Source organism: Leucopleurus acutus, assembly GCF_964270905.1.
Source record: "Leucopleurus acutus genome assembly, chromosome: 4".
Classification (NCBI taxonomy): domain Eukaryota; kingdom Metazoa; phylum Chordata; class Mammalia; order Artiodactyla; family Delphinidae; genus Leucopleurus; species Leucopleurus acutus.
The window spans coordinates 149,899,008-149,922,012 of record NC_139146.1 but is presented as its reverse complement, the minus strand read 5'-3'; the positions used below and the strand labels follow the sequence as shown (position 1 = coordinate 149,922,012).

At 43.9% G+C, this 23,005-nt stretch overlaps 1 protein-coding gene across 1 annotated transcript in view; it reads right to left on the bottom strand.

Annotated features, from left to right (window-relative positions):
- ABCG2 (ATP binding cassette subfamily G member 2 (JR blood group)) overlaps window positions 1-12,480 on the bottom strand; it is a 124,190-nt gene extending 111,710 nt beyond the window's left edge. The window contains exon 1 of the mRNA XM_082838689.1: window positions 11,984-12,480. The gene's annotated coding sequence lies outside the window, so the exon portion shown is untranslated. The remainder of the gene's footprint in view (window positions 1-11,983) is intronic.
- Window positions 12,481-23,005: the final 10,525 nt, after the last annotated feature.

Genomic DNA, 23,005 nt, shown 5'->3' with positions numbered 1-23,005 from the left:
AAGTTGGGAAGAACTGACATCTTGACAATATTGAATCTTCCTACCCATGAATATGGAATATCTCTGTATTTAGTTATTCTTAGATTTCTTTCATCAGAGTTTTGTAGCTTTCATCACACAGATCTTGTTCATATTTTATTAGATTTATACCTAAGTATTTCACTTTTGAGGATCTAATGTAAATGGTATTGTGTTTTTAATTTCAAATTACACTTGTTCATTGCTAGTATATAGAAAAGTGGTTGACTTTTTGCTTATTAACCTTGCATCCTGCAACCTTGCTATATCATTTATTAGTTCCAGGAGTTTTTGTTGTTTTTATTGCTTTTTTAAAAATTTTTATTTTATATTGGAGTATAGTTGATTACCAATGTTGTGTTAGCGTCAGGTGTACAGCAAAGTGATTCAGTTATATATACACATGTTATCTATTCATTTTCAAATTCTTTTCCCATTTTGTTGCTGTTACTGTTGTTGTTGTTGATGATTTGTTTGGATTTTCTACATAGACAAGCATGTCATCTGCAGCCCAAAACAGTTTTATTTCTTCCTTCCCAATTGCCATAACGTCTTGTCTTATTGCATTGCTAGGACTCCCAGTGCGATAACTGAAAAGGAGTGTTGAGAGATAGCATCATTGCCTTGTTCCTGCCTTGTTCCTTGTTCCTGAGAAGCGTCTAGCTTCTCACCATTAAGTATGATGTTGACTGTAGGCTTTTTGTAGATGTTCTTTATCAAGCTGAGGGAGTTCTCCTCTCTTCCTGGATTGATGAGAGTTTTTACCGTGAATGAGTATTCCATTTTATCAAATGCTTTGTATCATCTTTTGATATGATCATGTGATTTTTCTTGTTTAGCTTGTTGATGTGACTGATTACAATAATTTAGTTCAAATATTGAGCCAGCCTTGCCTACCTGAAATATATGCCATCTTGTGTAAAATTTTGGGTGTGTAATCCCACATAGTATATAATTCTTTTCATACACCGTTGGATTCAACCTGCTAATATTTTATGGAGGATTTTTGCATCTATGTCACAAGAGATATTGGTCTGTACTTTGTTTTCTTTTCTTGCAATGTCATTATCTGGTTTTGGTGTAGGGATAATGCTCATAGAGTGAGTTAGGAAGTATCCCCTTGGCTTCTATCTTCTGAAAGAGATGGTAGAGTATTGGTAGAATTTTCCCTTAAATATTTGGTGGAATTTCCCAGTGAACCCATCTCGATCTGGTGCTTTCTGTTTTGGAAGGTTATTAATTATTGATTCAAGTACTTTAAGATATAGGTCTATTCAAGTTGTCTATTAGGTCTTTTTTTTTAAAAAAAAAAGATAATTTTATTGCTTTGAGTGGCATCAATAGATAGTCTTGCTATCTACTGGTTATCAGGAGGAATTCGTTTTATTTTTTTAATAAATTTATTTATTTATTTATGGCGGTGTTGGGTCTTCGTTGCTGCGCGCGGCTTTCTCTAGTTGCGGTGAGTGGGGGCTACCCTTCATTGCGGTGCGCGGGGTTCTCATTGCGGTGGCTTCTCTTGTTGCGGAGCACGGGCCCTAGGCACGTGGGTTTCAGTAGTTGTGGCACATGGGCTCAGTAGTTGTGGCTCACAGGCTCTAGAGCGCAGGCTCAGTAGTTGTGGCACATGGGCTTAGTTACTCCACAGCATGTGGGATCTTCACAGACCAGGGCTCAAGCCCGTGTCCCCTGTATTGGCAGGTGGATTCTTAACCACTGTGCCACCAGGGAAGTCCCTAGCAGGTCTTGAATATAGCTATAGGCACACTAACGAAAGTTAAGCTGATTCAACTAGTTATAAAACCCTGACAGCTGGCTTAGAATACATCAGAATCACTTTGGTGCTTTTCATAAATAAAGACTCTTACAAAATACATACACACACAAACCAGATTTTGATTCAGTAGATAAGAAGCCAGGAATCTAGACTTTAAAAGAACATTACCAGGTGATTCTGACTCTGACGCAGGTAGACTGTGGACCACACTCTGAGAAACAATGTTTGAGATTAGACAAGATTAGATTTGATCAATTTGTTTTCCCCCCACTTTTAATGTGCTAAACTGGACCAAAATTTATTCCTAAGAAAATACCTGGCTTTGCCTTGTAAGGGCTGCTCATCTTAACATCCATAAAAGGACTTCAACACTAAAGGGTGACTATTTGTGGCCTACATGGGAGAACTTAAATTTCCTCTTCACTGGAATGAATGAAGAGAAAGAAATCTCTGTACTGGTCAAGAAAAGGTAGAGATGGGAAGCAGAAATAATGCAGTAGGTCATGCTTTAATCTGTAGCTGAGGGACTTCCCTGGTGGCCCGGTGATAAAGAATCTACCTTCCAATGCAGGGGACGCAGGTTCGATCCCTGGTCGGGGAACTAAGATCCCACATGCTGTGGGGCAACTAAGCCCACGCATGCCACAACTACTGAGCTCACACGCCTCAACTAGAGAGAGAAAAACCCGCACACCACAACTGGAGAGAAGCCCGCGCGCCACAACTAGACAGAAACCTGTGCGCTACAAAGAAGAGCCCATGTTCTGCAACAAAAGATCCCACATGCCGCAACTAAGACCCAACGCAGCCAAAAACAATAAACAAAATAAATAAACAAAATAAATACATATTTTTAAAAAAGAGAAATGAAACACTTAAAAAAAAATCTGTAGAGGAAGGCCAACTATTATGTTGCCGTAAGAGTCATATGTATTTAAGCTTCGTTAGTGTGCCCTTTGGCTAGACCCAAAGACCCAGGTGTAATTCCCCAAGGCATTTGCCGGTGTGAAGTGAAAAGACGTCAGGTGTTCCCACAGGCCCCTCCTCAAGTTCGATAATTTGCTAGAACAGCACACAGAACTTGGGAAAACAGTTTACTTATTGGTACTGCTTTAGTATGAAAGATACAACTCGGGAACAGCCAAATAGAAGAGGTGCCTAGGGCCAGGATGGGAGAGGCAGCGCGCAGTTCCATGCCCTCTCTGGATACACCCCCTTCTCAGCACCTTGATGTGTTCACCAGCTCTAAAGCTCTCTGAACCCCTTCAGTTAGGGGTTTTTATGGAGGTTCCATGATGTAGTCATGGTTGATTAAATCACTGGTCAGTGGTGACTGATGAACCCAACTTTCAGCCTCCTCTCCTCCCCGGAGGTTGGGGGATGAGGTTGAAATTCTTTAACCACATCGTTGGTTTCTCAGGCAACCAGCCCCCATCCTCAAATTCTCTAGGTGCCCACCAGTGGAAGCTGATGGTACGTTTTCAAGAGGGACGTGTGACATCCAGTAAGAAATATATATTTGGTCTTTGTCCTCGGTTCCTGACACAACTTCTAAAACTCTTGTAATTTACTGAGTGATAGGAGTCATGGGAGCATCTTTTGTTATTCACAACAATCCCCTTTCAACCATACTTGAATTTATGTTCATAAGATGACTTTTAATTTTGTATCTATATGAGATGATGGATGTTGACTAAACTTACTGTGATAATCACTTCATAATACATGTAAATCAAATGCTGTAAACCTCAAACTTGTACAGTGGTGGATGTCAATTATATCTCAATAAAACTGGAAGGAAAAAAAAAGAGCCATTTTCAACATCTGTTCTTTACTGTCCTCAGCATGTAAGTCATGTTTAAAAGAAGAAATAAAACAAGTATGGAAATAATTACCATGTAATATAGAAGATAAAAGATATTCAGAAAAGAACCATGAGAATTTTTGTTTGTTTTTTGTTTTTAACAGCTGCTCTCCTTTTGGTTTTCTTTTTATTTGTTTTTAATTTATTTTTGGTTGTGCTGGGTCTTCGTTGCTGTATGGGGGCTTTCTCTAGTTGCATCAAGCTGGGGGCTACTCTTTGTTGTGGTGCATGGGCTTCTCATTGCGGTGGCTTCTCTTGTTGCGGAGCACGGGCTCTAGGTGTGCGGGCTTCAGTAGTTGTGGCATGCAGGCTCTAGAGCGCAGGCTCAGTAGTTGTGGCACACGGGCTTAGCTGCTCCGCAGCATGTGGGATCTTCCTAAACCAGGGATCAAACCTGTGTCCCCTGCATTGGCAGGTGGATTCTTAACCACTGTGCCACCAGGGAAGTCCCAAGAAGTATGGGAAGTTAGAGAACACTTTAGACTACTTTCAAATGACCAAGATAATGTGGGATAGAGCAATTCTCTTACTTGAAGATACAGTCAAACTAAGATCGCACTGAGGGGAAAAATGGGACAGGAAATAAATATAATTAGGGAGGTGGGATGCAGAGGAAAGTCTTTCTTGATCTTCTCTTCAAGATAAGAGCAAGTTTGATCACTTTTTCTAATCTGCCTGTGTGTCATAAGTAGTGTAGTGATCTTTGGGAATGAGAACCTTTAGTGTAGAGCTAGTTCATAATTAAATTGGCCATGTTCATACTGTGCAGGGCTTATGTCCCAGTTTGCATAGGAAAGTCCCAGTTTACACATGTAGCCCCAAGTGATTATTCATCGTGCCCCCCTCACTCAAAGTAAATGCGGTTGCCCTAGCTTTAGATAAGAACAAAAATAATCCTTCACTGGACTCTGGTGCCCTCTTGTGATTAAAGCATAAAAAGTCATTACAGGGGCTCCCCTGGTGGCGCAGTCATTGAGAATCTGCCTGCCAATGCACGGGACCCAGGTTCAACCCCTGGCCCTGGAAGATCCCACATGCCGCGGAGCAACTAAGCCCGTGCGCCACAACTACTGAGCCTGTGTGCCTAGAGCCCGTGCTCCGCAACAAGAGAAGCCACCGCAGTGAGAAGCCCGTGCACTGCAATGAAGAGTAGCCCCCTCTCACCGCAGCTAGAGAAAGCCCATGCGCAGCAACGAAGACCCAACAGAGCCGGAAATTAATTCATTGATTAATTAATTAATTATTTTTAAAAAGTCATTACAGAAACCAAAGAGCTTTCTTCTGAAAGAAGAAACCACTGCAAAATGCGGACATCCCAAAGTGGGTCATCTACTAACTTCCCTCCACATCTCAGCTTTGAATTTCATGTCACCAGACTTCATCACTGACTGCTCTCCACGGCTGCTGCTTTCTCTGGACTCCAGGACCTCTTCCCCCATTAATCAGTAACTGGCGCCCTGTCAGTCTCTCTAACACTTCCTGTCGTACCTCTTGGTGAATGCAACATACTCATAAGTGATTTTTCTAGCATGCTGGCCTCTGCCTACCTTGAACTTCTCTCCTCCAGTGTTCTTGTTCTCCACCCTGCTTCAGCTATACACCTCCAGGGCGTGCCATGGACACAGTCATTCGCAACCTCATTTTATGTGTCTTGCCCTCTGACCACCTTTCCACCTAGCTCCTTCTAGTAACCCAACTCTAACACACCCCCCACAAGGACCTATAATCATTAACTTCACAAATATTTCACTCTGCCTCATCCCTACTGGTATCTTTAATCTCCATACCAGCTGAAATTCCATGATCATTCATTATGATAATACCCTTGCAAACACCCTCAACTCCCTTGTTCCTCTTTTGTGTTGCCACTTGCTTGGCAAAACCAGAATCTCTAGTTAAATTCAAACCTCCCCCACTCTGTGCCTGCACCCCTGCCCCTGAATATGGATGGAGAAAAACACATAAAAATTATGATTGTCTGATTTTAAATTCATGATAATGACTCTTAATGCTGGGACTCTGAATGGACTCTAGCAACTCACACTCAGAGCCCATAGCTTCAGAGAACCTAGTAGCAGAAGGGGAAGTGGCACACATGACTCTGGCCTCCCAACTGCACTAGCGCCCATGGCCACAGGTAACTGGGCAGCAGCGGCAATGGGGCCTGGGACACCGTTCCTCCACTGGTTGAGGTACTCATGACCCCAGCCCTTGCACCCATCATTTGCAGTGGTAGAGCCTGCAAACCTTACAACACCAGACATGGTAGGGATACCTGCTTGACCCCAGCTCCCCTCCCAATGTCTCCCTCCCCCCACTGGGCAGCCTGTGTCTCAAGGGATCCTGGATGCAAGGAAAGAGCCCACCATCCCAGTGACAAGAGCAGTTCTGGCAGAAACAAGGCAATAACCACCCCAGAGGAACAAGAAGTGACAACAGAGGCATGGAGCCACACCTCTTACAGAGACAGCTGAGAATGGCAAGTGCTGAATCTCAAATATGACCAGAGGCAGCTCAGGTGAAAGAAACCATAAACTTGTATGATACCACCATCTACTGGAAAACAAAAGAAAGGACTCTAACAGCTAACCTGTCATTTAACTTCAAATGCACCAGAAGAGGAATACTTCACCAAGCAACATGAAGAGCCACAGTAACACTGTACCATGAAAAGAAAAGGACAATTTTCCAGAAACCGAACTTAAAGTCATGAATATTGCGATCTAACTGATAGAGAATTTGAACTAGCTGTCTTGAAGAGACTCAACAAGGTACAAGAAAACTCAGAAAGGCAGTTTAATGAGCTCAGGAATAAAATTAATGAACAGAATGAATATTTTACCAAAGAAACTGAACCTCTAAAAGAGAACCAAAAAATTCTGGGGCTGAAGAGCACAATAAACGCGATGAAGAATGTATTAGAAAGTACTGGAGATTAAGCAGATCATATGGAAGAGGGAATTAGTGAGCTTTAAGATAGAAATCTGGAACTCATACAAGCAGAAGAAGAGAGAAATAAGATAGAAATGTTAGGAAATTCTTTGAGAGATATCCAACTCTTTTGGGAAAGGCAACATTAGGATAATGGGTACCCCAGAAGGAGAAAAGAGAGAGAAGGGAGCAGAGAAATTATTTAAAGACATAATAGGTAAGGACTTCCCAAACACGGTAAAGGAACTGGACATACAAATCTATGAAGCTAAGAAAATACCTGAGTACCTCAATGCAAAAGACCTTCTTCAAGACACATTATATTAAAACTGTCAAAAGTCAATGATTAAAAAAAAAAGGAATTTTAAGGACAACCAGAGGAAAAAGGATGGTAACCTACAAAGGAACCCCTATTATGCTATCAGCAGATCTCTCAGCAGAAAACCTACAGGCCAGGAAGGAGTGCAACATTCTCAGATACTGAAAGACAAAAGCTGTCAGTCAAGAACGCTCCACCCAGCACTTACCTTTTGTATATGAAGAAGAAATAATTTCCCAGACAAATTTGATGGAGTTCATCATCAGTAGACTGCCTTACAAGAAATGTTGGAAGGAGCTTTTCTACCAGAAACAAAATGGCAGAAATACACAAAATTTTAAGCAAGGTGATAAACAGAACTAGAAAATTGTAACTCTTTATCAGAAAAGGTTTTAAAGCACTTAATTATGTAAAAGGGTAAAAGGGAGAAAAAAAGAAAGCAGAAAAATAACTAGCTATCTCAGTATGGTGCCAAACACAACATAAAAAGCTATAATTTGAAATAACAAAAACATAAAGGTAAATGAAAACAAAATGCTTGCAGCAGAAAAAGCACTACTTTATCTATGAGACTTTTTTTTATACAAACCTCAGGGTAACCACAAAACATAAACATAGAGCAGAGACACGAAACACAGAAAAAGAGAAAACTCAGAAGAATATCATAGAAAACCACCCAACTAAAATCGCAGACAGAAACACAAGAAAAAAGAAACAATGGAGATATAGAGCAAACAGAAAATAGAAGATTAAATGGCAGTTCTAAGAGAAAAGGGAACCCTCCTTCACTGTTGGTGGGAATGTAAATTGGTGCAGTCACTGTGCAGAACAGTATGAAGAGTTCTCAAAAAACTAAAAATAGAACTATCATATGACCCAGCAATTCCACTGATGGGTATATATGCAAAAAAACCCAGAAACCCTAATTCAAAACGATACATGCACCCCAGGGTTCATAGCAGCATTATGTACAATTGCCAACGTATAGAAGCAACCTAAGTGTCCCTCAACAGATGGATGGAAAAAGAAGATGTGGTGTATATATGTACAATGGAATACTATTCAGTCATTAAAAAGAATGAAATTTTGCCATTTGCACCAACATGGATGGACTTGGAGGGCATTTTGCTAAGTGAAATAAGTCAGACAGAGAAAGACAAATACTGTATTATATCATTTATATGTAGAATCTAAACAATACAACAAACTAGTGAATATAACAAAAAAGAAGTAGACTAACAGGTACAGAGAACTAGTGGTTACCCGTGGGGAGAGGGAAGGGGGGGCAATATAGGAGGAGGAGATTAGAAAAAGGGGTGTTATTATGGGATATATGAAATCATCTGTGTGAAACTTTCAAAAACTGTGAAGCACTATAGAATTTAAAGAATACTTCATTCAATAAAAAAAATAAGTGGCAAGACAAATTTGCCCCAAGGGCAGTAGTTTGATACCCTCTGGACTGGCGGTCACAGTTGGGCATTTTCAAAGGCCTTAAGGAAGGCCAGCGTGATAAGAACAAAGAGGAGAGAGAAGGGAGATGAGGTTGGAGAGATATACAGGGGACAGATCACATAGACGCTTGTTGACCACAAGGAGGATTTGATTTATTCCCCCTCATCCATTCACCTACCGAACATCCATCAAAGACCTACTAGGAGTTAGGGGCTGGGACTACACAGAAGTTAGGCTCAGTCCTCAGCCTCCTGGAGCCTCGATGGAGAGAAGAGGCATAAGGGAAGGAGTTTTAACACAGTATCACATTTCCTTTCTGAGTCATGGCGTTCGCTCCATTCCATCACCTGAACCATGGCATTCCTGCTCTGAGCTTTACTCTACTGCCTTCGTCTGAGCCTTTATTAATTCTCTCCATGAGGTTGCAACAGTCTATTTAAACAGCTCTCTGCCTGCAGTCTAACCTTTTCCCAAACTGGCCTCCATACTGCAGCAGGAGACACTTCTAAAATGCAATTCTGATTGCGCTCCCCAGCTTCAAACTACATTGATGTCTTCCATTGCCGTCAGAGTTCAGTTCAAGCTTTTAAGACGACATGTAAAGCCTTGCGTGATCGGGCCCTTGCCGACTTCTCATCATCATCTGCTCTCTACCCCCTCGGTGGGAAGCGCCAGCTGACAGCTCAGGACATCCACTTATACACGCGTAAGGACATGTGTAACTCATGATTAAGTCCTGGGGTAGCATCTACATCAAAGAACAGCATTTGATACCTGCTCACGCAGTATCTTCTTGCTGTTGGTGTTTCTACCAGAAAGTATAATTATGAACTGAGCGCGACTCAGACATAAGCGCAAACACACATAGAGATAGTCTGTGCCTGGCACTGTTAAGTCATTTAATCCTCACAACCACCATATGAGGTAGGTGGTATCATTGTCTCCATTTTACAGATTAGGAAACTGAGGCACAGAATGGCTAAGTCCCCCAGGATCGCACAGCTTAGAAGTGTGATGGCATCAATCTTCAAACCCAGGAGTTCTGACTCTATCATCTCTGTTGTTAAGCACACAAAGCCTCCTCACTAAACCATAAATATGTTCTTTAAAAATACTGACCGAAGCTATGCCTGTAGTCTAAAAGCATGGTCTCTGGATGGCAGCATTCAAATTACCCGGGAGCTGTTAGACATGCGAATTCTCAGGCCTGGGCCCTGACCTACTGAATCAGATCTCTGAAGTTAGGGCCCAGGAATCTGAGTTTTAGCAAGCTCCCCAGGTGATTTTCAATCACAGTAAAGTCTGCGAAGCCCTGCTCTAAAATGCTTATTCCTAGGGAGTAGAGGCGCTAATGGATGCAAAGGTTATGACAAACGTGGATAATTCTGACAATCCTAGAAACAGGACTCTTTTTAATGCACAAACGTTTCAAATTTTGACATTAAAAGCAAACAAATCCTAGCAGAGAACAATAACGGTTGTCATAGGTTTTGAGAGGATGCTTGACAGGATGAAGAAAAGTACAGGATAAACCTGAACTTACAGCAAACGACCAAGTTTTAGTCCAACACACCTACTAACCAGCTGTGTGACTTTTCAGAAATTGCTTAACTGGAGCCTCAGTTTCTTCACTGACAGGTAAAAATAATAATTCCCTTGACGTGTACCCCATGATGGCTGTGAAAAATCAAGCAGGGTGAGATACGTGACAATGCTTTGTGTGTAAGGATAGCGTGCTGATCAAGTTTCCTTTTCTGCCGTATCTGTTTACAAAAGAATATACGCATTTTCCCTTGTACTCAGGAAATGGATAGGATTTTGGGTCACTTGCAGTGACTGAAGAGATCCCTCCTTTCTTTAGTGAAGGTTGCAGGAGATAACACAGCCGGAATGAGGGGCTGCTCCAGGCTTGGAAAGTCAGGGAAGTGGCCTCACCTGAGAGAATGGGGCCAAAGCGCTGACAGATGCTGGTAGGACTATGATCATATGTCTCTCAACTCATCTGTAGCTTTACAATTTCTCCCCCCGTAGAAGTTCATGCAGGCTTAGCTGAGGCTGGTACACAGCCCTGTGCGCTTCTTACTGCCTATCAGTGTGGCCTGCTTTGGTGTGGGCTCTTTACAGCAGCTTCTGTTCTGATTAGTCAGCGTTTGTGCCAAGTAAGTTGTTAAATTTTTAAGTAACACCCCCGTTATGCTGCATAATGGAAAGGAATGTTATTTGACGTTTATTTCAAACAGAAGCAACTGCCCTCGGTCTGGGATGGTTTAATGGATTCATACTGAGCCTCACCAGGCCTGTTCACGCCACTGACCTTTGATTCCATTGACTGTCCTTGACTCAAAGACAAATAGTTCCAGCATGTTCATTAAAACAATGCAACTTTAGGGCTTCCCTGGTGGCGCAGTGGTTGAGAGTCCACCTGCTGATGCAGGGGACACGGGTTCGTGCCCCGGTCCGGGAAGATCCCACAGGCCGCGGAGCGGCTGGGCCCGTGAGCCATGGCCACTGAGCCTGCGCATCTGGAGCCTGTGCTCCGCAACAGGAGAGGCCACAACAGTGAGAGGCCTGCGTACCGCAAAAACAAAACAAAACAAAACAAAATGCAATTTTAAATTTACCTATTCTGTCTCAAGCACATTTTTCTAGCTGAGGAAGACACGAGCTACTGCTCTAGAAAAACTCCCATGCATGTGAGGGAAAGAATTCTATTATCACGCCGGGGTTTCTTGTGTTCACTTTGCACATCTGACTTCCCTGGCCACAACTTGCCTTTCTTTCCCTTTTCTTCTCCCATTGTTTGCTTCTCCCCTCAAGAGGCACAGAATAGGTACCCTCCCTGTTATTTGTTTTTTGCCCTCTTGGCTTGTGGCTTTCGGATTAAAAGCAACTTTCTGATAAATATGTATCATTTAGGACAGGGGGCTGCTCGATTTAAAGAGGAACACCCTCACAAGAAGAGAAAACACATCAATCATATTCCATACTCCAACTGACTTTAAACTGCATCACAGATTCGCACGCTGTACACTCTTCACCTCCAAATGGTAGGAGGAAGACACCAGTTATTTTTCTAGATGTGCAATTTTCAACTGAAGCTGAAACGTTCAAACGACCACTCGCTACCCCAGTTAAGGCACGATGTGGATACTTATTCCCCCAAATTGCAAAAATGTTTCTGGCTCTGCTCAAAGTGGCCCATGCGGTCTAAGGAGCAGACCAACATCCTCTCTCACTTGGGGGGACGTGGCTTACCACATCTAGGAACTATTTAACACAACCCCCCAAACTCTGAGACTGTCCATCAAAGCAGGTACTCTGCCAGCATCTCCCAACCCCTTTCCCCCAAAAGCAATAGACCGAGAGGGTGTTAGCCGTTGTTACCCGTGGTTCACGGGCCCGCAGCACTGAGGTCACCTGGGAACGTGTCAGATATGCAGAGTCTCAGGCCCACTGAATTCTGCTGCTTTTTAACAACATCTCCAGGTGATCCATACACACATTCAAGTATGAGAAGTACTGGTTTAATTGACACACTTGTTAAAAGCACATACCAAAAAAGAATCAAGATTCTCCACTCAGTGTGAACATTTGAAAAAAACAAAACCAAACAACTCACCTCCGTTACGATCTGTGATGCTGGAAGGAAAGCACCTTGGTAGAGAGGCAGTGGTGATACTGAGAAGATTTGGACTCTTGTTGGCTTTCCCACAGAGACTTCAACCAAGGTCCACGTCTATTAAAGTCCAGGAGCTTCCCTTCCTTCCAGCTCTCAAGGTGCAAGAGGAAGCACCAGAGAGGAAACTTACCAGCCCCCGGCTAGGTCTTCCAACTACCAGAAAGACTGAGGCTTTCCAAATAAGCTAGCCGTGCGATAATGTCCAGTTCTCCTATCTCCTTGAGTTCCTTTTTTCTCCACTGTTAGCTGGTTATTAACCACATTTCCTTCTCGATCACTGGGATTCAAACAGACAACCTAATGCCTCTAACCAGCCTGGGATCCTTTTCCGACGTTCCTGGCAAGGGGATAAAAAAGGAAGAAATTCACGTGTCAGAGAGATATTTTTATATCTTTTCCTTTGTGCAAGAGAATCCTGACGACAGTATCTCCGACACTCATGGCAACTTCAGCAAGGATAAAAACCGATTCTAGCAAATAGTTTTGCTCTGTGTAAACTTCCTGTCTTTTGCTAGATGTGACGTAACAGGGGCCTCCTTTCACAAGCTCTGTCTTCTAGCAAAAGAATACAAGCAGGAAGATAACACAGATTTGGAAAGGAAGTGAAAGAAACCAAAGCACAGCCGGCATTAGGTTTCAGTGCAAAGGCCCACTAGAGATTTGAAGAGAAGAACTATATTTGGAACCCGCTATCCTTCTAATGTTCTTTTCTAAACCAGAAGTATAACAGGAAGTTAAGGTTGTATTAAATAGGCATTTCAGATTCCGAAAACATGAAGGATGTCAAGTGACAAAATCTGACACATACTAAGAGCTTCTGGCTCCACCCTTTACCACCCGTGACCAGTTTTTTGATCCAAGGCTTCTCAACATAAAATGGTGGTAACAATAGTGCTTTCCTTAGAGAGCTGGCATAACAATATCATGAGATACGTGAAACGCCGATTACTGAACTCGCCTTGCTGGAAGTTCTCTTTATAGTCAAGTCACTATCCTGATTTTCCTCTCTACCGTGCATACCTAAGCACAGCTCAGGCAGTCAATAAATATTTATTGAAATGAAATGCAAGCTGTTAAGAAATTCCATCTATTTCTTTTTTTCTTTTCTTTTTAAAATTTATTTATTTATATTCAAAAATTCTTTTGGCTGCATTGGGTCATCGTTGCTGCGCGCGGGCTTTCTCTAGTTGCGGAGAGCGGGGGCCACTCTTCATTGCAGTGCACAGGCTTCTCATTGCGGTGGCTTCTCTTGTTGCGGAGAACGGGCTCTAGGGCGTGTGGGCTTCTGTAGCTGTGATGCACGGGCTTAGTTGCTCCCTGGCATGTGGGATCTTCCCGGACCAGGGTTCGAACCCGTGTCCCCTGCATTGGCAGGCGGATTCTTAACCACTGTGCCACCAGGGAAGTCCCATCTATTTCTTTTTATCATTTTTAATGTGGTAAAATACATATAACATAAAATTTTAGCCATTTTTAAGTGTCTGATTCAGTGGCATTAATTACATTTACAATGTTATGTAACCATCACCACTACCCATTTCCAAAACTTTTTCATCACCCCAGATAGAAACTCTGATCATGAAGAAATAATTCCTCCAGGGTTCTTTTATTTTTTTTATTATTATTATTTTTTTTGCGGTACGTGGGCCTCTCACTTGCTTCCTAACTGATATAGACCCATGGTCGACTTAGGTAAGCTGACTGAGTAAACTCTTAGCAAAGCTCAGAGTACCTGGGCTCAAATTCTCATGATTCCCATTTATTCCAAACAATAAACATTAGATAAGTCCTTGCTTAAGAAGTAACTGAGCCCTTTTTTCCATTGAGGTAAATCTAAGTGCTTCCAATTTAGGAAACACATATTGCTTTTCTGAAAGAAGGTAACACAAACTTTAATTTTCAAATTCCTCCCATGTTTCATGTAACATGTAATTTATGTTATTAAATTTAATATTAAGACAATAGTAATTCAATATGGGGAGGAAAGGAGGAAGGCAGGAAGGGAGGAAAGGGGAGAAATTTGAACCTAAATATTTACCTATAAAGGTATATGGTTAAACAAAACAGAGCGCATGCATACAACAGAATATTATACAAAAAAGAATGAGATAGAAATTTATGTACTGTCTTGACAAAGAAAGATCTCCAAGACATATTAATTACAAAAAGCAAGTTGCTAATAAACACAGGGCATATAAGTTCACTTATGTTAAAATGCACCCATGTAGACAGACACACACACATGCCCTCACAAAACAAAACTATGTATTTCTATATGTACCCATCTATGTATGTAATCACATAGAAAAACCTTTGGAAAGATATGACTCAAAATGGCAGCAATGTCTGGAAAGTATGGGGTTAGGAGGCGGGGATACTTTTTTGAACATATACATCTCTGTTGTTTAAAGACTTCCCACCACGTATGCATCTATTTTCCTATTTTTCTTAGATTAAAAGCCAAAGACCTTTACATGTAATCTGTATCTTCCACCCCTATCCCTCTCATCTCATGTTCCCCTTTACCGATTGCAATGTGAGGCATATCTCCCTGTTATACCTCAAATATACATACACAGACCCACCTCATGGCCACTGCCCTAGTTGCTCCTTTTCCCTAGAAAGTTCTTCCCCTGTTTATCTATTTGGCTCATTCTTTCACTTCCTCCAAGTTTTTCTTCAAATGGTAACTTCTCATGAGGCCTTACTGACCTCCCAACATAAAATTGCAGTTCCCCTCTTGCACTGTTGGTAGGAATGTAAGTTGATACAGCCACTGTGGAGAACAGTATGGATGTTCCTTAAAAAACTAAAAATAGAACTACCATATGACCCAGCAATCCCACTACTGGGCATATACCCTGAGAACACCATAATTCAAAAAGACACATGCACCCCAATGTTCATTGCAGCACTATTTACAATAGCCAGGTCACAGAAGCAACCTAAATGCCCATCGACAGACGAATGGATAAAGAAGATGTGGTACATATATACAATGGAATACTACTCAGCCATAAAAAGAAACGAAATTGAGTTATTTGTAGTGAGGTGGATGGACCTAGAGTCTGTCATACAGAGTGAAGTAAGTCAGAAAGAGAAAAACAAATACCGTATGCTAACGCATATATATGGAATCTAAAAAAAAAAAAAAGGTTCTGAAGAACCTAGGGGCAGGATGGGAATAAAGACGCAGACCTACTAGAGAATGGACTTGAGGACACAGGGAAGGGGAAGGGGAAGCTGGAACGAAGTGAGAGAGTGGCATGGACATATATACACTACCGAATGTAAAATAGGCAGCTAGTGGGAAGCAGACGCATAGCACAGGGAGATCAGCTCAGTGCTTTGTGACCACCTAGAGGGGTGGGACAGGGAGGGTGGGAGGGAGGGAGATGCAAGAGGAAAGAGACATGGGGATATATGTATATGTATAACTGATTCACTTTGTTATAAAGCAGAAACTGACACACCATTGTAAAGCAATTATACTCCAATAAAGATGTTTAAAAAATAAAGTCAACTACGAGAATTCAAAAAAAAAAAATTGCAGTTCCTCGTACTAGCATTCTTGATCTACCATATGTTATTTTTGTTAATAGCACTTATCACCTTCTAACATATTATGTAATTTCCTTACTTATTATGTTTGTTTTTCTCCTTCCACTAGAATTACGCTCTATGTGGGCATGAATTTTTATTTGCTTTGTTCATTGATATAGCCTTAGTCCCCAGAATTGTGCCTGGTATACCAGTAGGTACTTGATAAAATATATTAATCAATTCACAAATCTTCACAAGAATATATTCATGTATTTTTAAAATCAAAGATATCCACAATCTCACAAACAAAAAGTCAGAATAAAATGTTTAAGGACCCCCCAGGTTCTGTGGAACAAGTTTTGAAAACCTCTGGTTTAAACCTCTTAAATAAGATAAAACTTATGGGAAGGAAGCTTTTTAAATGGAAGCCCTTCTACTGACTTAGGCACACTATCTACCAGTGCATATTATCTTACCCTGGAACACCTATTTTTCAGACAGCTAGGAATAAATCAACCACTCCTAGGGATTTCTGTGAAATCCCCAGCTCTTTCTTTACAAAGGCAAAGAACCAGTGAAGATCCCTTATTTCTTATAAAGGAAGCACTGTGCAAAAGTGAAGAGTTGTAGCAAAAATCATGTCTAATTCTTGGAGGCCTCCTTTATCTTTCAAAAATAGGTATGTCCCTAAGGGTGTAGATGGACTTGAATTCCTGATCTTGTCTGAGCAGATATTGAAGCCTTTGGAATAGGGAAAGTGAGAAAAGTTTCAAACAGCCAGCTTCGTCCTCTAATTCAAAGAACAGTAAAGTCCTTTAGCTAGAGAAGACTTTTATCAGAATCCGTAGTATGGCGTGGGGAGGAAGCCAATCCAAATTATGAGGGAGGGGAGGTTGGGAAGGTGATACCCAGGCAAGTATGGTGATACCCAGTCCTGTTTTTCCCCCGGCTTTAACCGTTCCTCAGTGCTCTGAGAGGCAGTCACAGAGAGCAGTCCTTAGCTAAGCATTTGACAATGATGGAAGGGCCTTTGATATTATCCCAAACTTTTTGTTTTGTTTCCCAGCCTATGTTGGCTTATGATGGAGTCTTCAGAATTCACTAGAATGCATTCATGTAAATTTATGATCATCTATTCCTGTGTTCCAGGGTATGGAAAAGTTGCTCCAAATTTTCTTTAAGATTCAGAAGCAAACTCAAGACTTAGGAATTGTTGACAAAGAGTCAAAAATCCTATGTCGCATGCTTTTATTATCAAGACTCTCAATGGTTATGTACAAGTCCCTCAGCACTCACAGTTTGGGTTTCTCACTTTGCCAATTATCAACTACTCAGAGTTAAGGGCCGTATCTTAGGCTTTTGTAGTCCTATAGTATGGTACTGTTCACACAGTAATCATTTAACCGAGGTTTACAGTCATCATTGTGAACAAATGACAACATAAACTGAGGCTATGAACATTACTTAAAATAGTTCTGGCAGAACTTTGAAACACCAAACCTGCTTCCACGGTGCTTCTGCATTTTAAAAGCCAAAAGCTACAACAGAAAAGCAGTCATCGTGACACACTCTCCTTGTGAACTCTTCGAACTTGTTATGTACTGAACTGGCTACACAAGAAGCTCTAGGAGAGGGAAGCTCCAACCAAAGCAACCATTTTTTACTGGGCAGACCAACCTCACCTCTTTATTGCCTCACACCTTTATTGCCTAAGTTTGTGCAACTGCTGATAAATGTTTAGTGTTGAAGCAATCTAGGTACAATAGTTCAGGACTGGACCCTGATCAGCTCTATAGAGAAGAGAAACTCTCAGGAGGCCTGGCTTTGATACCGACCAGGGTTCTTGGCCTTCCGCAATCAATAGAAATTGACTAGAGGCCAGACGCAAGGCTTTATGGGGGCCCCTGTAGCAGCACGGGGGAGTGAGAACAAGGAACAGGTTCCCTTGCTTGCTTGTTCCCTGACCGGGAGCGAGCTGGCTCCTGAAACGGGGTGAGGGTAGTGCTGTGACCAGGGGTCCGGCCAGAGGGGTAGCTTAGGTGTTTTGCCCACCCCTCTGGTGGTGCTGAGCGCACAGGGCACGCTCACTACCGTGCTGTTGCCCCCAACACCCTGTTTTTGGTCCCAGCTCTTCAGAAGTGGCAGTTGGGTTTTTTTTGGTCTCTTTGTATCTTTTGGGTCCAGAATCTGCCCCAACTGCGCATGCACACAGTTATTTTTAGTCCTGTAGAGTTTCTTTGTATTTTGTTGCTGGATGAGAAGTGTGTCCAGGTGCGAGAATGCAGCACTGCAGCTAAGTGTCCTCAGTCCCAGCCTGTCTCAGTTTTACTTTTTTTCACAAGACTGGAGATCTACACAACAAATGCAGCAAATTTTATATATGTCCATAATTATGCATTTGTATGTTTGTATATATCTTATGTAGCAGAGAACACAAGGGAAGTGTCCTAAAGGAAGGAGATAATTAAAAAGACTAAAAAATCAGAAACATCAATGTGCCCCACGAGAGGAGAATGTGACAAACTGTGGTATATGATACCATAATCATAAAAATTAACAAGTATATGGTCTATATTGATCATGGCATATGAAGTATTTGAGGAGGAAAAATCTTTTGCTGTACCCCTAGGTTGAGCTCTTGGGGACCTCTGAATTAAACTGACAAAAGACAACAGGAGAAAAAAGCCTTATTCACATGGAAGCAGCTAGTAGCTAGCTAACTGGTTAAAGACAGAGGCTTATCTACCTAACTTAGGGGAAAGAGGGAGATGGAGAAAAATCTATGGAAAAAACAAGTAGGTTTCCATAGGAAAGAAAAGGATTTTTAGGAGAATAAACTGGAGATAAGAAAGCCTGTGATAATATTTATGAATATGCAAGTGGGCTTTTCCATCTCCTTCATGGCCACGAAACTCCCAGAGAGGAGATTTACGGCCTATTTACTTTTGATCTCTCTCCTAGGAGTAAGCTCATCCTGAAGAGGGAACTTATGACAGCCTCATTTCTCAGAAGTTTCTGCTCTTAGATAAGGGAAATGCTGAGAAGGCTTCTTTCTGCAATCCGTTGATTCTTAATTGCCTTCAGCTCAAATTAATCCTCATGCCAAAGGGGCATATTGGGGGTAGGGGGGCATATCCTGATCCCCTTCGGTATAAAGTTATATTAGGTGATGAAAATCAGAACTAAATTAACATGAATGTTTTCACTGATTTTTAAATATAAAAAAAAGTATGCCAAAACATGGCAGAGATCAGAAACCAGTTTGGGAAAAAGAAAATAGGGCTTTAATAGTCATTATTAAGTTTCTTATTCTGTAAGTTTATTAAAGTTCATAGCCATCAGTCATTTTTTAGGTGAGTGAGGGAGAAGTATGAGAATATTAAGAAGAAATTCAGTCAGGCAGGGAGAGAGAGAGTTAAAAAAAAAAGTAGTAGAGGGTCTTCCCTGGTGGCGCAGTGGTTGAGAGTCCGCCTGCCGATGCAGGTGACACGGGTTCGTGCCCCGGTCCGGGAAGATCCCACGTGGTGCGGAGCGGCTGGGCCCGTGAGCCATAGCCGCTGAGCCTGCGCGTCCGGAGCCTGTGCTCCGCGACGGGAGAGGCCACAGCAGTGAGAGGCCCGCGTACCGCAAAAAAAAAAAAAAAAAGTAGAAAGGTAGTGAGAGGGGAAAGAAGGCACAGAAGGGGACGGACAAAACAAAAACCCACAGAGAGGGCTTCCCTGGCGGCGCAGTGGTTGAGCGTCCACCTGCTGGAATAGGGGACGCGGGTTCGTGCCCCAGTCCGGGAGGATCCCACATGTGGAGCGGCTGGGCACATGAGCCGTGGCCGCTGGGCCTGCCCGTCCAGAGCCTGTGCAGCCTGGGCAGGGAACAGACCGGGAAGGAAGGGTCTTTTTGTGTGTGTGTGTGTGTGTGTGTGTGTGTGTGTGTGTGTGTGTGTGTGTGTGTGTGTGTGTGTGTGTGTGTGTGTGTGTTACGCTGGCCTCTCACTGTTGTGGCCTCTCCCGTTGCGGAGCACAGGCTCCGGACGCGCAGGCTCAGCGGCCACGGCTCACAGGCCCAGCTGCTCCGCGGCATGTGGGATCTTCCCGGACCAGGGCACGAACCCGTGTCACCTGCATCGGCAGGCGGACTCTCAACCACTGCACCACCATGGAAGCCCCATAGGTAGGGTCTTTTATGCAATGCTAACGACTTTTACTTTATCTGGGAGGTGAGATTGAAAAAACACAAACACGAGTGTGTGATGACCAAGTGGAGAATGGACAAGGGGTGACCCTGAAGGCAGGGCAATCAGTTGGGAAGCCACAGCATCAGCTGGATCTAAGGAAATGGCAGTGAGGATGGAGCAGAGGAGAAAATTACAGATGTGAAGGATGAAAATTACAGATGTGAAGGTCTGAGTGAGAGGCACTGCCATTCATCAAGATGGGCAGACTAGAAGGACTGGTTTGGGTGGGAATTCCATTTTACATATGTTGAACTGAGCCGCCTATAGGACCTCTGAGCAGACATTTCCAGCCCATATCTGGACATCTGAGCGTGGAACTCAGGAGAGAAATCTGGGCTGGGAAAACAGTCGGAAGTTATCAGTATGCACGTGATGGGTGACATCATGAGAATGCATTGGCTCACACAAGGAGAGTACACCGTGCGTGAGAAGAGGGTGGATTTTTTGTCCTTGATGAAGCAGTAAAAATTCCTGATTTGATTAAATTGTGACCCCAGAGTATATGTTTTTCAATAGTCCATGTGAAGAAACGGCAATTATTCATAAAGCACTTCTGCTGCCCAGCTATGATGGTTGTTGGTAGGAAAAGCACCAGTGAAGGGGGCAGGTGGTTATTGTTTCAGTTGCAACCTGAATTAGTTGTTTCCCCTCCACACAGGTTTAATGGGTTTAATAAGGTAAACCTGAGGAACACCAACAATCAAAGGGCAGGAGACAATCACAGCAGCTGCTAGATATTTAGACAGAAAAGTGGTGACAGAAAAGCCTTGAGAGGAGACTGATTCAATGAGATGGAAGTAGCCAGGCATGTTGAATGTGGAAGAGATGTCAAATAAAATAAAAACTAAAATGAATCACTATGTTTATCCAGTAAGAGGTCACTGTGGACCTCTGAGACAGATGTTTCATTGGTGTGGTAGAGTTGAAGGCAGGATGCAATAAATGAGAGATGGGGAAGCAGCAGCCTCAAATGCAGTCAGGAATGTGGTCTAAGAGTTTGGTTACCTTTTGCCTTGGTCTTTTTTTTTTTTTTTTTTGGCGGTATGCGGGCCTCTCACCGTTGTGGCCTCTCCCGTTGCGGAGCACAGGTTCCAGACGCGCAGGCTCGGCGGCCATGGCTCACGGGCCCAGCCGCTCCGCGGCACGTGGGATCTTCCCGGACCGGGGCACGAACCCGTGTTCCCTGCATCGGCAGGCGGACTCTCAACCACTGCGCCACCAGGGAAGCCCTTGGTCTTAGTCTTGATGTGCTTTTACTATGTCCTCGCCTTCTTCCCCTGACACATTTTCCAATTATTCTATCCCTCCTGGTTTCCAATGAACAGCTGCAGCGTTCTCAGGTCCCTTCTGGAATTTTTTTCCACATAATTATTAATACGTAAGTACTTATTAACCTTACCTGACTTTGGTAGTGGAAAATAATTAACTTTGGGATGAAACAGGGCTGGGTTTGAATTCCTAGCCAGCACCCTCTGGTACCTGCTTTTTGTATTTTGTTATCTGTAGGAGTTTGGGCCTGTACAGATATCCTCTCAAACTGGCCATGGGTTGGAATTGAGACTCGGCTGGGATGGAGGTAGCTCTTCCCTCCACTCGTCCGTCCCCTTCTGGGGAAGTAGCTCCTCTCTGCAAAGTCAAAAGTGTGCGCATTATCTAGAAATGGCCCTGCCAGTTGACAAGTTCTCTCAAACCTAGCTCCTCCCATTATACAGCTAGAGAGCCGGTCCATCCCTTAGTATAGACTTTTGAAGGAATCTCACTGGTTGTTGACTAGAGCTAAGGATTGGCTCCATTCAGGATCCTGTCGTCCAAACAGCAAGAAGTGTCAGTTGGGACACACATGGCCACCAGGCCGAACATTTAAGCAAGAGCTACGAATAGGGCAGTGCCTGGGAATGAGGGTTTGGGCTGGACAGAAAGGCCAACGGAACCTCAGACCAATCCCTCGATCTCTTCAGTTTTCCCTGCAAAGCGGAGTTAGTACCTAGCAAACGCTGTGTTGTGCTGCCCAGAACCGACCACCAGGACTGAGGAACTACAGTAGCCCCCTGGCTGCGGGGACACCGCCCGGGGGCAGCTCTCACCCGCTCTCCGCTGCAGGCGCTTCCCCGGGCAGAAGAGCGCCTCCTCGCCGCCGACAGTCACGTCCTCTTCCCGAACGGCCGGCCTCCCATCGCCGGTGAGTTCAGTTCGGGGGCCGCGGCCAGTCCCGCCAGACCCGCCGGGCGCGCACTGAGGAAGAGCCGGGAGGAGGCGGGGCCGGCGGGCGGCTCGGCGGGCGGTTCGCTCAGCTTCGGTATTTGAGGCAGATTCGCTGTCCGGCCGGCGCAGCCGCCGCAGGGGGAAAAGCAAGGGACGAAGGAAGGAACGGGAGGAGGAAGTGAGCGACAAAGGGGGACGGGAAGGGCAGCTAGCTGTTCGGACCCGCTTTCAGGCGCCGCAGGTCCGGGTCTCCGCCAGGCCCTCCCGAGGCGCAGCCGCCAGACCAGTGGAGCCGGGGCGCGGGGATGCAGGGGCGCGGGGCGAGGATGCCGGGCGGGGGATGCAGGGACTCGGCGCAGTCCCCCCTCCCGCTCCCGAGAGCGAGGAGAGCGCCGCCCACCGCTGTTTCTCATCTCTGCCTGTGGAGTCAGGGCGCCAAGCTGCTCGGGCTTTGCCTGGTTCGGTGGGCAGAAACCAGGGATCCCGGGCAGCAGCCGTAGTCGCCGCCTGGGGCCAAGCACCACAGTGCATCTTGTCCGGTAAGTGCCCGCGCACTGGCGAAAGGCCGTGGGTGTGCAATGAATGTGCTCCCTTCTTTTGCTGCATTTGCTCTTACAGAGTATTTTCCTTCTGGTTATGGGTGCACGACCTGCACAGGATCCAGCTGTTGGAGGGGCCCCCTACTTGGTTTAGTGCTCTGCAGTTGCTGTCTTGAATAAGGACCTGGCATTGTCATTTGGCACGAAATATGTTACCGGTCCTGCCTTTGGCCGCCTGCCTCTTAAGACGTGACGTTAAGTCTCCTGGCCCTTGAAAGAACCTACCCTTGACATGTGAACAAAGGCTCAGTGACTTCACTGGTTAGATCTCTCTTGGCTCCAAACATCCTGGCTTCACCTGTCCAGGTGAACACTGATATCCTTCTGGTATAACTCACTTTCCTCACTTGTCGGTCTTCGGACAGAGTTCTAGGGATATTATCAACC